We start from the raw sequence: 13,994 nt of genomic DNA on the forward strand, positions 1-13,994 counted from the left end.
CAGTTGCAACCTATATCAAACACACCTGCCTGTAATTATCAAGCGCTGTTCGGGTCCTAATTAATTGATTCAGGTGTGTTTGATCAGGGTTGGAGCTGAACTTTGCAGGAAGGTCGATCTCCAGGAGAAGGGCTGAGCACCACTGCTCTAGGCTAATACTTGTTTGAATATGCTAAAAAGGAGTTTACATATATAGATATAAAACTTTCCAACATATATTAAATGTAAAACCCAAACCAATTATTTAAAAAAAAAATTATATTATTTATAATATATATTATTATATTATATAATATGAATATAATATATAAAATTATATAATAACAATAATATTATTATTATAGAATACTATAATATATTATTTATAAAACTTATTTTTCCTAAAATAAGTGAGCTACACTTTAAGTAGACGTTTCCCAGAAAGACCAGGTATAAACGGCTAGACAGGAAATAAAATATATATTTTATAATCATATAAATCATTTTATAATCATTTAATAAAATAGTTCTTTAACTTAATTTGTTAAGAAACCTTTAGGGTGGCAGGATCAATGATGATAATTATTTTATTACAAGTCTGTAAGAGTAATTTGAGTTAATATTTAGGTTATTTACTAAAATATCATTTGAATCGTTCATGGAGCTGAATGCACTAAATAGTCTATATAAAAAAGGTCGAAAATAAATCTGTGCAAACAAGCTAGACTTTATAACCAGATTTAACAAAACGTGATTACAGCAGCAAAATGTTTGTAGTCTTTTAATAAGCCTGATGTGTACAAGATAGAGAGGGTATGAAAATTGAATTGTTTGTTTTAAAATTTGTGAATCGGAATCGGTGCAATAATAAACCCGAAACACACGTAGTTGTCATGCAGTGTAATATCAGTGTTGTCATCAGTGCTCGTGCAGTCGATCTTCATATGCTGCATGGCTTGAATCAGTCGTCTGATCTCGAAGCGCTGTTGTGGTACTTTAATGCCACATCTGACAGTCACGTGGCATTAGCGCAGCATCAATCCGGACAAAATTTCTAAGCAGCATGCACTGCTTTAAGACAGATTTCGATCGATTTGCGCAGCATTTAATACATTAGTAAAAAACATAATGCCCATGTAAAGAAAATAAACTATTAATTGCTACTTCCCTTATTTTTAAATTAGAAATATGCTAATTGAAAACTTTACTAGCTAATGTTTGTAGCTAGTTTATGTAGGCCTGTGTGCTGTTTCCATGTTTGGATAGGTTTTGCTGCAAAAAAAAGACAAATATTTTAGCCAAAATCTGTTATCAATTTCACCCTTTAAAATTAGGTTCATTAGTATGTTCTCCTCTAGGTTACAGCAGCTGAGTTAACGCAGGTGTATCACACTATTAAACATAACATCAGCTATATCAGTGCTGCAGAGTTGTAAAAGAGAAAAACTGACTGCATCCGTTTACACAGATTTCAATAAAAGACAGTTTATTTTAACGTCCAAGTGTTCATACTTTCCTGTTGCGATTTACCACCACTGACATTGGGCCGGTCATTGGGGATGTGGTCCCCGCTGCAGTATGCATCCCTTATTTTTTTTTTTTTAATTAAAAGTGGTAACCTTACCTGTGGGCCCCCAGCTTCTGCAAGAAGTGAAAGAAAATGATAACAAAAAGCCACCACTAAAGGAGGGGCTTCACACTTGAACAAATATAAAATCACAGATACAACAATCAGTAATAAAAACACAAAATCAACCTCAGTACCCATGAGGAATGACAACCACTTTGAGTTTGAGTTACTCATTAGTCATTTAAACCACCCACCAATTAAAGTCCCGGAGACAGACGCCATGTCTGTTACAAGACACATACCTGACAGTGGGGCAGTCAGTTGTCCAAGAAGTCCAATCATTGATGGAAACACACAGGCACAAACCAGGCAGGCTGGAATGGAACACAGGATCAGCATTCACCCTCAGCCACTAAACAATTAGCAAACCGCCATGCTAAATGCACCTTACCTGGAGGCCACTGCCAGCGCACACCCACACAGTAAGGGGAATCCAAACATGTCTCACGACAGGCTCAACCCTCAGCTCTAAATAGGAGAGTACTGTGCACATCCTAACCAGCACATGTTTTCATTCCAGCACCGGTAGGAACCGGTGGAGATTGAGAAACACTGTCAACAACTCCAAGCAATTGATATGCCAATGCAGCTGCATGCTTGTTACACACAGCCCCTCAGCCCATACTGGAAGAATATGTATAAGTGACAGCATGTCTGGACACTATAGATGCAACCAATCCTGTGGACGGATGCTTTGGGAAATGGGTTTCTGCATGAGCATTTTGACCAGATGCTGTGCAGATAGACAGGGGTGGCTGCAGCATTGACCGCAGTACCCGTGCCCATCATCCAGGGATAGAAGCCACTGCATCCAAAACTGCACAGTCTGAACATCACATTGAAAAAGACATGTTTCCAGACCGTTTTGCTCTCTTAAGGGAAATATGCTCTTTTATTGGATTGCACTTTTAGAAGTATCCAGCAAAACGTCCAGGGATGGAGAATCGACTGCTGCTGTCTGCATCATAACCCGCACTGGATACTTGATCTCTATGGATTCAGCTCAGCAGATCTTATCTTTTCAGTTGCGTGAGGATTCTAAAGTGAAGAGTCTGGCTTACTCTATTGCAGGTGCTGGCTATATCCTCGCCTGATTAATTGGCAACACCTACGGGAGCTGTGCTCTGCCAACTGATAGGCATTCATTGGCCAATTTTCTTACTCTTCAGAGTGATAAGTCATCTAGCAATCTTCCAAAAGACACCACGTCATAGTTCCCATTCTGAAGGAAAAGATTATATGCAACACCCTTAAATTATTCTCTTGGGAAACGGGAAATTAACTCTTAAATATTATATTTAATATAATTTAAGGTGATTTATGGAACTAGGCACAGATGTTTTATCCGTAATGGCATTCTGTACAGCTGCTATGGGCAACAACACAGTTGGTTTTTTATTGCCACTAGTTCTTTGACATCGACTTGGTGTGTCCCAGGCTATAGTCAGCAGTTGCTTCACAATGAGCAATATAGTCACCTTAATATATTAAACATTACTCAAAGTGCATCTTATTTTGTAACTTATAATGCAATGCCATGGATCTTCTTATCTAGATACCGGATGACACACTTTGTTCTTATCTGATAAGAGGGACAATGTAAAGGCTGGTTGACTTGAAACAAAGTTCATACAGTGTTACTGCAGTGACATTTATAGCTCATTGTGTTAACAAAGTATTTTACACATCAACAGGGTTTACACTCAATGAGGTGAAGTAAAATAAAAAGTGTGGCAACATTAAATAGGGATCAGAAAGTGAACTTAAATTGAGAGTAAAAAAGTTTTTCGGCAATTTAAAAAAATATCATTTGTTGTATTTAAAGTTTTAGGGAATACTATTTCTGTCCATTCTTAGGACTAGAAGAAAGCTTCTAATATAGCCAAAACCTTTATCTAAAAGCTTTGTTTCTAAAAAGAAATCTGTATGTAACTATTTTGTGTCTCTTTGTAACAATTTTGTATTGAAACATTTTTTTTAAAAATCATGTGTTCTCTGTTGTTGTTTTTCTTGCTTAGCCAAAGAAAACATAGTGGATTGTATTGTCCTTATATTATTTTTTGTTTTATTTATTTACACTTTTTGAAGCCCACATATTGTCAATTTTGAACACAGCTGGCAAATATGTACCACACTGTAATTACTGTGCTCTCAATTTAACTCCTCTGAGTGTTTATTATTGTTGTATTACACATAAAAAACTTGTGCTGGATGACTTAAGTTAAATATTAACCCTTTATAGGGCACTTAGTGAAATACTCTTTGGTAACACTCAGAAGAGTTACTAGAGTTCTTACTAGACTATATATATATATATATATATATATATATATATATATATATATATATATATATATATATATATATATATATATACATTTAAATATTAGTCAAAGACAACACCAGTAAATACATCATGCAGTTTTTAAATAAATGTTTTTTTTTTTTATAAAGGAAAAAAGAAAATAATAAACTACCTAGGCGTGTGTGAAAAAATTGTTTGCCCACCTGTTAAAACATAACTGGTTTATCAGACCTGAGTTCAAAAAGAACCTCAAAATCTAGACATCATGCCAATATCCAATGAAATTGAAAAGCAAATGAGAAAAACAATAATTGAGATCTAGCAGTAATTCCAAGCACATTTTCGAAAAATACAAAAGTTGGACTTTTTGGAAGGTGTGTGTCCCAATATGTGTGGTGTCAAAGTAACACCAAATTTAACAAAAAAAAAAAAAAAACATCATACCAACAGTAAAAAGTGGTGGTCTTAGTGTGATGGTCTGGGGCTATTTTGCTGCTTCAAGACCTAGAAGACTTGCTTTGGAATCATAAATTGAACCATATTTTCTGCTGTGAGCCGAAACATTCTGAAGGAAAATGTCTGGTAAACTGTTAGTGACTTCAAGCTTAAGCTTCCTTCTAAAGAAACAAGGAAAATTATCCACTATCCCTGTGACCCGCCAGTGGTGTAGTCCTTGCTATACGCACGTATACGCCGTATGCCTTTTTTCCATGAGCTGTTTGGGTATTACCACTTCTGAGGATCAATAATTGCATATACTGTACCCTCGGTATACTCACTTGTTTTGCTGTTTAGACTTCCCTAAACTGCATGTATTCACGTCCCCTTTAACTGTATACCAAATTAGTTTTTTAACTCGCATCTTCATTTGTTACAATTGTTGTTTGTTGTATAAATTGCGCCAATCTCCGCCCCCTGATGAGCGCAGCAGCTGTGAGAAAATTTTTGTGAGTTTTTCAAAGACCCCGACAAGTCAACTGAGTGAGGAAGTCTCACTGAAACGCTCAGGTAAAATTATAAAACAGTATGGGCGTCGCTTTAGCCCTCCTATATTTATTTATATCTATTCAGCCCCCCTAAAAGTTTTGCGATTAGCTCATACTGTACACTACTATATTATCACCTCAGTCCCCTTTAATTTTGATATGAAAACGCCGGCAGACTTCTGCCACTCCGTTTTCAGCTAGTTTTATATTTAATCAGCAAATCACAGCTGTGCAGTACGGGAGCACAAGGTGTGTGTGTTTATCGAAAGATTGTTATAATATCTGCATATACAGAAACACTTGTATCACTTGTACCCCAATGGGTCATGGAGGAGCAATCGGGTTTCCCCATCTACTGTTACTCGGCGCTCCCCTAATATCACAGCTGCTTCGCGCCTGCTGTTCTCGCGTAAACCCACCAGAGGCCGCTCCGCTGTCGACTCACTTTTGGACAGACTTTCTGAGTGAACGATCGGCTGACCCACCCTCCTTCTTCCCTAAACCCAACCAATTTTATTGATTGACCCGTAAGTTTCAATATTAAAATGATTAAATAAGCTACATACTGTACCTTATTTGAATTTTTGAAGAAGTGTGCTTTGCCTTTGTTTTCCTGATTAAAATTTTTTATTTTAAATTTACAGTCTATGTTAACAACATACAGAACTTGATATAGCCGTCTTGATTTTTTGTACAGTATTTAAACTTTTACAAGTCCCTTTAGAGTTAAACAGTTGGGTTTTACCACAGCATAATATATTCAGCCAATCTCTGGGTCTGCTGGGGGCACTATTAGCTAAACACAAATGACTGAATAGGATTAGATTATTAGCGTCTCCCTTTAAAATGAACATATTTTAATATATGAATTAATGAATTAAAGAAACATTGACTTTCGTTGTTTATGTGCCTACTTTCATTTAAAATTTGGGTTGGGTGCAATAGTACACCACCTTTTTTTTAGGACTACATCACTGGTCCTCGCGTACCCTTCCATCATGTGAGTTTTCACAATTGTTTTCTCCTTCTCTTTGAGGTGATGTTATATTATCACTATGATACTATTAGTAACACTTTATAAGAACTACACACTATGAACCACTTATTAAGCATTAACTAAAAGTTAGTTCATAATTTTTTAAGCATGAACTCTACATTACTAAACATTAGTTAGCAGTTTATAAATGCAGCCACAAATGCTGTATTCTTGACTTACAAGTGGATATATAATGTGTTAATAATTGCATTTTCATTGTAACAATGTTCGTTAGTGAGGGAAGAAGAAGACAGGGTCGGCGATTCAGGTAAGCAGTACAGTTTTATTTTTTCTAATGCGTGCACAACACCCGTAGTGTATGTGTGTGTGTGCTCTCTCTCCCTTCTCCCGGCTGCTCCTTCTGTTCTCCTTAAGAAGGTTGTCTCTCCGGCCCAATCACTAGAATAAACAGGTGTTATTTATTATTTCTGATTGGCCTGCTGATTAGCCGCCGGGCTCCAAGCCTGCTCTCCCCCCTCATTGGGTGTTCGATCATGCTTGCCTCTCCACATACCCCCACCGCCCGCCTCAGGCCGGGGAGCCGTCCGGCCTGCAGCCCTCCCCCCCCGCCCTGGAGAGGAAGTCGGCCACAGCCATCTGCGCCCCCGGCCTGTGGACCACCTTGAATTTAAAAGGCTGTAATGCTAGATACCAACGGGTGATCCGCGCGTTGGTATCCTTCATGCGGTGAAGCCACTGGAGAGGAGCATGATCTGAACAGAAGACGAATTCCCTGCCCAGGAGGTAATAGCGAAGAGTGAGAACGGCCCACCTGATCGCCAGGCACTCCTTCTCTATGGTGCTGTACTTAGCCTCACTCTTACTGAGTTTTCGGCTAATGTACAGCACCGGCCGTTCCACTCCTGCCACCTCCTGGGAGAGAACCGCCCCCAGACCCCGATCGGATGCATCCGTCTGTAACAGAAAGGGGAGAGCAAAATCAGGAGCGTGCAATAGTGGCCCCACGCAAAGTATAGATTTCACCTTTGAGAAGGCCTGTTGACACTGCTCCGACCATTGGACGGTATCTGGTCCCTCCTTTTTAGTGAGATCAGTCAATGAGCTGACGAGGGCCGAATAATTAGGGACAAAACGCCTATAGTATCCCGCCAGCCCCAAAAACTGTCTCACCTCCTTCTTGGTCTTAGGTCTCGGACAGGTGGCAATAGCTGCAGTCTTATCAATTTGGGGCTGCACCCGCCCGTGGCCTAAGTGGAAGCCCAGATACCTTACTTCCACTCGCCCAATTGCGCATTTCCGTGGGTTAGCCGTGAGCCCGGCCCGTCTCAGCGCCGACAATACTGCCCTCAGGTGTTGCATATGCCGCTGCCAGTCATTACTGTAAATGATGATGTCATCTAAATAAGCAGCGGCATATGCCACGTGAGGGCCGAGTATTTTATCCATCAGACGCTGAAACGTTGCCGGTGCCCCGAACAGCCCGAACGGAAGTGTCACGAATTGGTGTAATCCAAACGGCGTTGTGAAAGCCGTTTTTTCACGGGATATTGGAGTCAAGGGGATCTGCCAATAGCCCTTCGTTAAATCCAAAGTCGAGTAAAATCGAGCAGCACCTAACCGGTCGAGCAACTCGTCAATACGCGGCATTGGATAGGCGTCGAATTTCGACACCGCATTTACCTTGCGATAATCCACACAGAACCGGACCGAGCCGTCAGTCTTGGGTACCAAGACAATCGGGCTGGCCCAGTCGCTGTGGGACTCTTCTACTACTCCCATTTTCAACATATTACTCAATTCTTTCTGAATCACTTTTTTTCTTGTGTTCAGGTAGGCGATACGGCCGGGTCCTAACGACCACGCCCGGTTCGGTCTCGATATGGTGCTGAATCAGGTTAGTACGACCGGGCAGGGGTGAGAACACATCAGAGAATTCACGTTGGAGGTGCCGGATATCGAGGAGCTGGCTCGCTGAGAGATGATCCCCTCCGGTGACCAGAGCGCCCTGCCGTTCCCGGCCGGGGCTCTCTGGCCCCAGGTCATCCTCGTTAGTAACAAGCGTAGCCAGCGCCACTTCCTCCGGCTCCCTCCACTGCTTCAGCAGATTAATGTGATAAATCTGACGTGAATCAGCCCTGTCCGAACGAACCACCTCGTAATCGAGATCACTGACTCGTCGTGTGACCACAAACGGCCCTTGCCACTTGGCGAGTAATTTAGAGCTGGAAGTGGGTAATAGTACAAGGACTTTATCTCCCTGTGCAAATTTACGTAGTTTAGTGCCCTTGTCATAGCGCCGGCGTTGGTCATCCTGAGCCTTAAGCAAATTCTCCGTAGAGAGCCGCCCCAGTGTGTGGAGTTTTGCTCTAAGGTCCAGAATATACTGAATTTCATTTTTACTCTTAGAAGGCTCGTCCTCCCAAGCCTCTCTAATGACATCCAAAACCCCTCTGGGCTGTCTGCCATAGAGAAGCTCGAAGGGGGAAAACCCCGTGGTGGCTTGGGGAACCTCCCGCACAGCAAATAACAAGGGCTCTAACCACTTATCCCAATTTTTCGCGTCCTCGTGAACGAATTTACGGATCATTGATTTAAGCGTGCGATTAAACCTTTCCACCAGCCAGTCTGTTTGTGGGTGATAGACGCTGGTGCGAATGGATTTAATGCCCAATAATCCGTAAAGTTCGCGCATGGTGCGTGACATGAACGCGGTGCCTTGATCAGTGAGAATCTCCTTGGGGATTCCCACTCGGGAGATAATACGAAACAGAGCTTCCGCAACACTTTTTGCTGAGATGTTACGGAGCGCTACTGCTTCCGGGTAGCGGGTTGCATAATCCACTAGGACTAGTGCAAACCGGTGCCCGCGTGCGGATCGCTCTAATGGCCCGATGAGATCCATACCAATTCTCTCGAAGGGCATCTCCATAATTGGTAACGGGCGCAAAGGCGCTTTTGGGGTGGCCGGTGGATTTACCAGCTGACATTCACGGCACGCAGCACACCATCTGCTGACATCCCCGTGAATGCCCGCCAAAAGAATCGGGTCATGAGGCGATTTAATGTGGCCGCCTGACCTAAATGTCCAGCCATAGGATTAGCATGAGCCGCCTGGAAAAGCATTTCCCGGCGGCTCTTTGGTACTAATAATTGGGTAGTATCTTCTTTTGTCTGAGCGTCTTGGGTCACTCGATACACCCTGTCATTAATGATCGCAAAATATGGATAGGAGAGGGACCGGTCAGGCTGGAGGTTTTTCCCATCTATCACCTGCACTCTTTCGAGTGCATGTCTTAGCGTGTCGTCACGCGACTGTTCCAGGGGAAAGTCTTTACACCGGGAAATTCCCAGCCCTTCCCCTGAGACAGCGCGTGACGTCACCGCTTGGGATTCCCCCAGCTGAGCGACACACCCCCTACCCGGCGATCTCTTCTTCCAAGACACACCCGCACATAAGACCCCTAATAATCTATTAAATCCAGGCCAATTGGTTCCCAGAATTAGCGGGTGTTTGAGGTGCGGGTTAACTGCTACCTCAACGCTATGCTTTTTACCCCGGAATTGAATGTCTCTCCGTTAGCGGGTAGTGAATTACATCCCCGTGCACACACCTTACCCTTACTGTGCGGCTCGTATCCAATGCCGGGTCTTGAAGCAGGCTTTGGTGGATGGAGGTTTGGTTGCACCCCGAATCCACCAAAGCTTGATATGTACCCCCTTTTATACTCACTGGTATCCGGTATAGCCCGTCGCGACCGGGGGCGACGATTGGCGTGGCGGGGACCCGAATCAGCGCATTCACCTCCTTCATGGAGCAGATTTGTGGTGTGCTATTCTTGCCCCCGCGGCGCCAAGGCATCGGCCCAGCCCTTCTCACTATACCCCCAGGGCCAGCAAGACCAACCGATTGAACCGGAGAGAGACCTGGCGCTGTCTGGAGAACCGCCAGGGGTCGTGGCTCCACCCCGCCGTCCGGATATGGACCCGCCCCCCTTGGGACGTTCGGCAGATCCGCCTCTGTGCACCGCCATCTGGGTGCTGGTGTGGGCGGTCCCCGCAGTCTGGGCCTGGGAACAGGAGGAGAGAGAGGGAGAGGGGGAGAAGAGAGAGAGGTTATTTCGCCGACCCTGGACCTCGCCACCAGGTGATCCTCCGCCAGCCGGATGGCCGTCTCCAGATCCTCTGGCCGGTGGCACTGGACCCACTCCGATGTTCGGGAGGGGAGGCGGGTGATGAATTGCTCCAGCACCACGGCATCCACCAGCTGGTCGGTGGTCCGGCCATCCTTCGCCAGCCATCTGCGGCAGGCGTCACGAAGGGCTGGCCACTGGCAGTCAGCTCCATGGAGCGGAAGAGCTGACGCTGCTCTTCCGGGTTGCGGCCGGCCCGCTGGAGAACGGCTCGCTTCAGGTGAGCATACTCCAGGAGATTCTGGGCCGGTAGCTGCTGCACGGCAATTTGGGCTTCGCCTGACAGCAGGGGGATAACTCTTACCGGCCACTCGGCCCGCGGCCAGCCACACGCCTCCGCCAACCTCTCGAAAAGGTTCAGGAAAACTTCTGGATCGTCCTCCGGTGCCATCTTCTGTAGCGAGATGGGAGGGTGGGCGGCAGATGTCGGAGCGGGCCGGATCTCCTGGGCCAGCAGACTCCGGATTAGCTCGCGGTCCTCCCGCTGGGCCTCTACGAGGACTTGGAAGCGTTGTTCCAGATTTTTTCTCAGGTCCCCCAGCGCACGATGTTGTTGTTGGTGGAGGGCCGCGAGCGCCTGGATGACTTCCGCACATGGACTGGAAGACGGAGTAACCATTCTGGCAGCAAAGTGTCTTCTTATTCGGCACCACTGTAACAATGTTCGTTAGTGAGGGAAGAAGAAGACAGGGTCGGCGATTCAGGTAAGCAGTACAGTTTTATTTTTTCTAATGCGTGCACAACACCCGTAGTGTATGTGTGTGTGTGCTCTCTCTCCCTTCTCCCGGCTGCTCCTTCTGTTCTCCTTAAGAAGGTTGTCTCTCCGGCCCAATCACTAGAATAAACAGGTGTTATTTATTATTTCTGATTGGCCTGCTGATTAGCCGCCGGGCTCCAAGCCTGCTCTCCCCCCTCATTGGGTGTTCGATCATGCTTGCCTCTCCACATTCATACTTTATTAATGATCAGTTTTTAATTACTTGAATGAAGTAGTGCATTATTTACAAACAATTTATTTGAGAGTAATTGGTAGTTCACAACGCATGAGTAAATGATTAACTAATCATTTAAATTACCATTTCTAAATCTTATTTTTCAGGGATATAGTAATAGTTACTCGGTTAATAAATTATTAACACAAATTCATGCTGAAATTCATTATTAATTACAGTACTTAGTAAGCATTTATTAATTCTTAGTTAACTGATGTTGTGATCTAATCTAAAGTGAGGACTATTTATGCTTAGTTAATGCTTTATAAATGACAAGTAAATGCTCACTTACATTATGAGAAAAAGGAAATGAACGAGTGATTCAGAATATAAATGTTTATTGCAAGACACCAAAATTAAACTGTACAACCATATCAATAGAAAAAAATAAAACTTCAGCAATGTCAAACAAAAATAAAAAACAAAACTACTGTATATAAGCAGCAAAATGAACAAAATAAGCAAGAACATGAATGTGCATTAAAACATCAAGATGTCAACCAAAAAAAGTGACAGAACTACTTGAACATTCTGGGAATGTCATACAACCGTTTCAAATGAAAACATAAAACATTGCAATCTTATTGTTATGAAGCGGACAGGAGACAGAGGTAAGGAAACGTTAGGGTGTTTATTGAATGACAACAAGGAGCACATGAAGGATAGCCAGGAGGATCAGGAATGATGTTGGGGTCTTCTCCTCCGTGGCTGGGTAACAGGAATACACGAGGATGGACAGCACACACCAGATACAGCTGACAGAGGATGACACAGACTTGGAAGGACTGGAAGACAGGACGATACGGGAGGACCAGGAAGACTAGGGAGGAATACAAAGAGAACAGGTAAGTAAATCGTTTGTTTAGCTGAGGATGACTACGCTGAGTGGTCGCTCAGTTGTCCGCTTTCGTCGAGACGAGCCCGGACAATGAGCGACTGGAGTGCTGTGCTTTTATCTGGTGCTCGTGAATGTGATGCAGCTGTGTGCTCATTAGAAGTCAGGTGATGGTGATCTTCGTGAGTGGGGATCGTGAGAGCCTGACCAATCCGTGACAGTACCCCCCTCCCCAGGGCCCGCTCCTGAGGGCCGACACCTCCGACGCCGTGGTGGTCTCCCTCTGCCTCTAGGCGCTGGGAACTCAGGGTGGCTCTCATGAAACTCCACCATGAGACTAGGATCGAGAATATCAGCTCTGGGAACCCATGTCCTTTCTTCGGGGCCGTACCCTTCCCAGTCCACCAGGTACTCCAACTGGCCACCACGACGTCGGGAACGCAAGATCTCCTTCACTGCGTAGACGGCTCCTTCTTCTAGGAGCAGTGGAGGAGGGGGTTCCTCTTCGTGGTCAGGCTCTGTGGAGGGAAGAACAGGATCGTGATAGGGTTTCAGGAGTGATACGTGGAATGTAGGGTGAATACGGTAGTGAGAGGGTAATTGTAGTTTGTAGGTGACGGGGTTAACCTGTTCCACGATGGTGAAGGGACCAACAAATCGGGGACTTAACTTGCGAGAGGGCAGTCGCATGCGTATGTCCCGGGTGGATAGCCACACCTTTTGTCCGGGTGTGTATCTGGGTTCTTCAGACCTTCTCCTATCGGCGGTTACCTTGCTTCGACGACTGCCCTCTGCAGATGTTGATGAGCCTCGTCCCAGACTCTCTCGCTCTCCCGGAACCAGTGATCCACTGCGGGGACATCAGATGGTTCGCCATCCCAGGGAAAGAGCGGTGGTTGGAAGCCCAGGACGCACTGGAATGGCGTGAGTCCGGTGGAGGTTGCCGCAGTGAATTTTGGGCATATTCTGCCCAGCCCAAATACTGGCTCCAGGAGTTCTGGTGACCACTGCAGAAGGTCCTCAGGAACCGTCCCACCTCCTGAATCTTCCTCTCTGTCTGCCCGTTGGTTTGGGGATGATATCCAGAAGAGAGGCTGACGGCCACACCTAGGAGCTTGAAGAAGGCTTTCCATAGACGTGAGATGAACTGTGGACCTCTGTCCGACACAATATCTTCTGGAATACCAAATGACCTGAAGACTTGATTAAAGATATTGTCGGCAGTTTCAAAGGCTGTGGGAAGACCTTTCAGAGGGATTAGTTTGACAAACTTTGAGAATCTATCTACTATGACTAGAATACAGGTATTACCTTCTGACGAAGGGAGGTCAGTGATAAAGTCCACTCCTAGGTGTGACCAGGGACGGTTCGGAATCGGCAAGGGATGGAGCTTTCCAGCGGGTAGATGACGTGGGCTCTTGGATTGGGCACAGTCCTTACAGCCCTGAACATATTGCCTCACATCCCTTGCCATGTTTGGCCACCAGAATCGTTGGGATACTAGCGAGAGAGTATTGTTGATCCCTGGATGTCCAGTGCCTAGCGAGGTATGTAAGGAGTGGATCAGATCTACCCGGTGTTCAGGTGGTATGAACTGCCGATGAGGAGGGCATCCCGGCGAAGCAGGAGCTTCCGGAGTGGCAACGACTGGAGGAGCGTTCCAGGTGATCGGACAAATGGAGATGTGTTCGGGAAGAATCTTCGTTGGGAGTTCTTCATGATCGTGATGCTCGTGTAAACGAGAGAGAGCGTCTGCTCTTAGATTCTTGGGTCCTGGACGATAGGAAATGGAGAAATCAAAACGTGAGAAGAAAAGTGACCATCTGGCTTGACGTGGACATAGTCTCTTGGCCTCTTTGATGTACTGGAGGTTTTTGTGATCTGTGATCACCTGGAACGGATGTTTGGCTCCCTCCAACCAGTGACGCCACTCCTCCAAGGCTAGCTTGATTGCTAGAAGCTCCCTGTCTCCTATGCTGTAATTCTGCTCCGCCGGGCTCAACTTCCGAGAGAAATAGGCACAGGGATGCAGTCGGGGCGGTGTATCATGATGTTGAGATAATACTGCCCCGACGCCGGT

This window comes from Danio aesculapii, chromosome 5 (assembly GCF_903798145.1).
Source record: "Danio aesculapii chromosome 5, fDanAes4.1, whole genome shotgun sequence".
Taxonomy (NCBI): domain Eukaryota; kingdom Metazoa; phylum Chordata; class Actinopteri; order Cypriniformes; family Danionidae; genus Danio; species Danio aesculapii.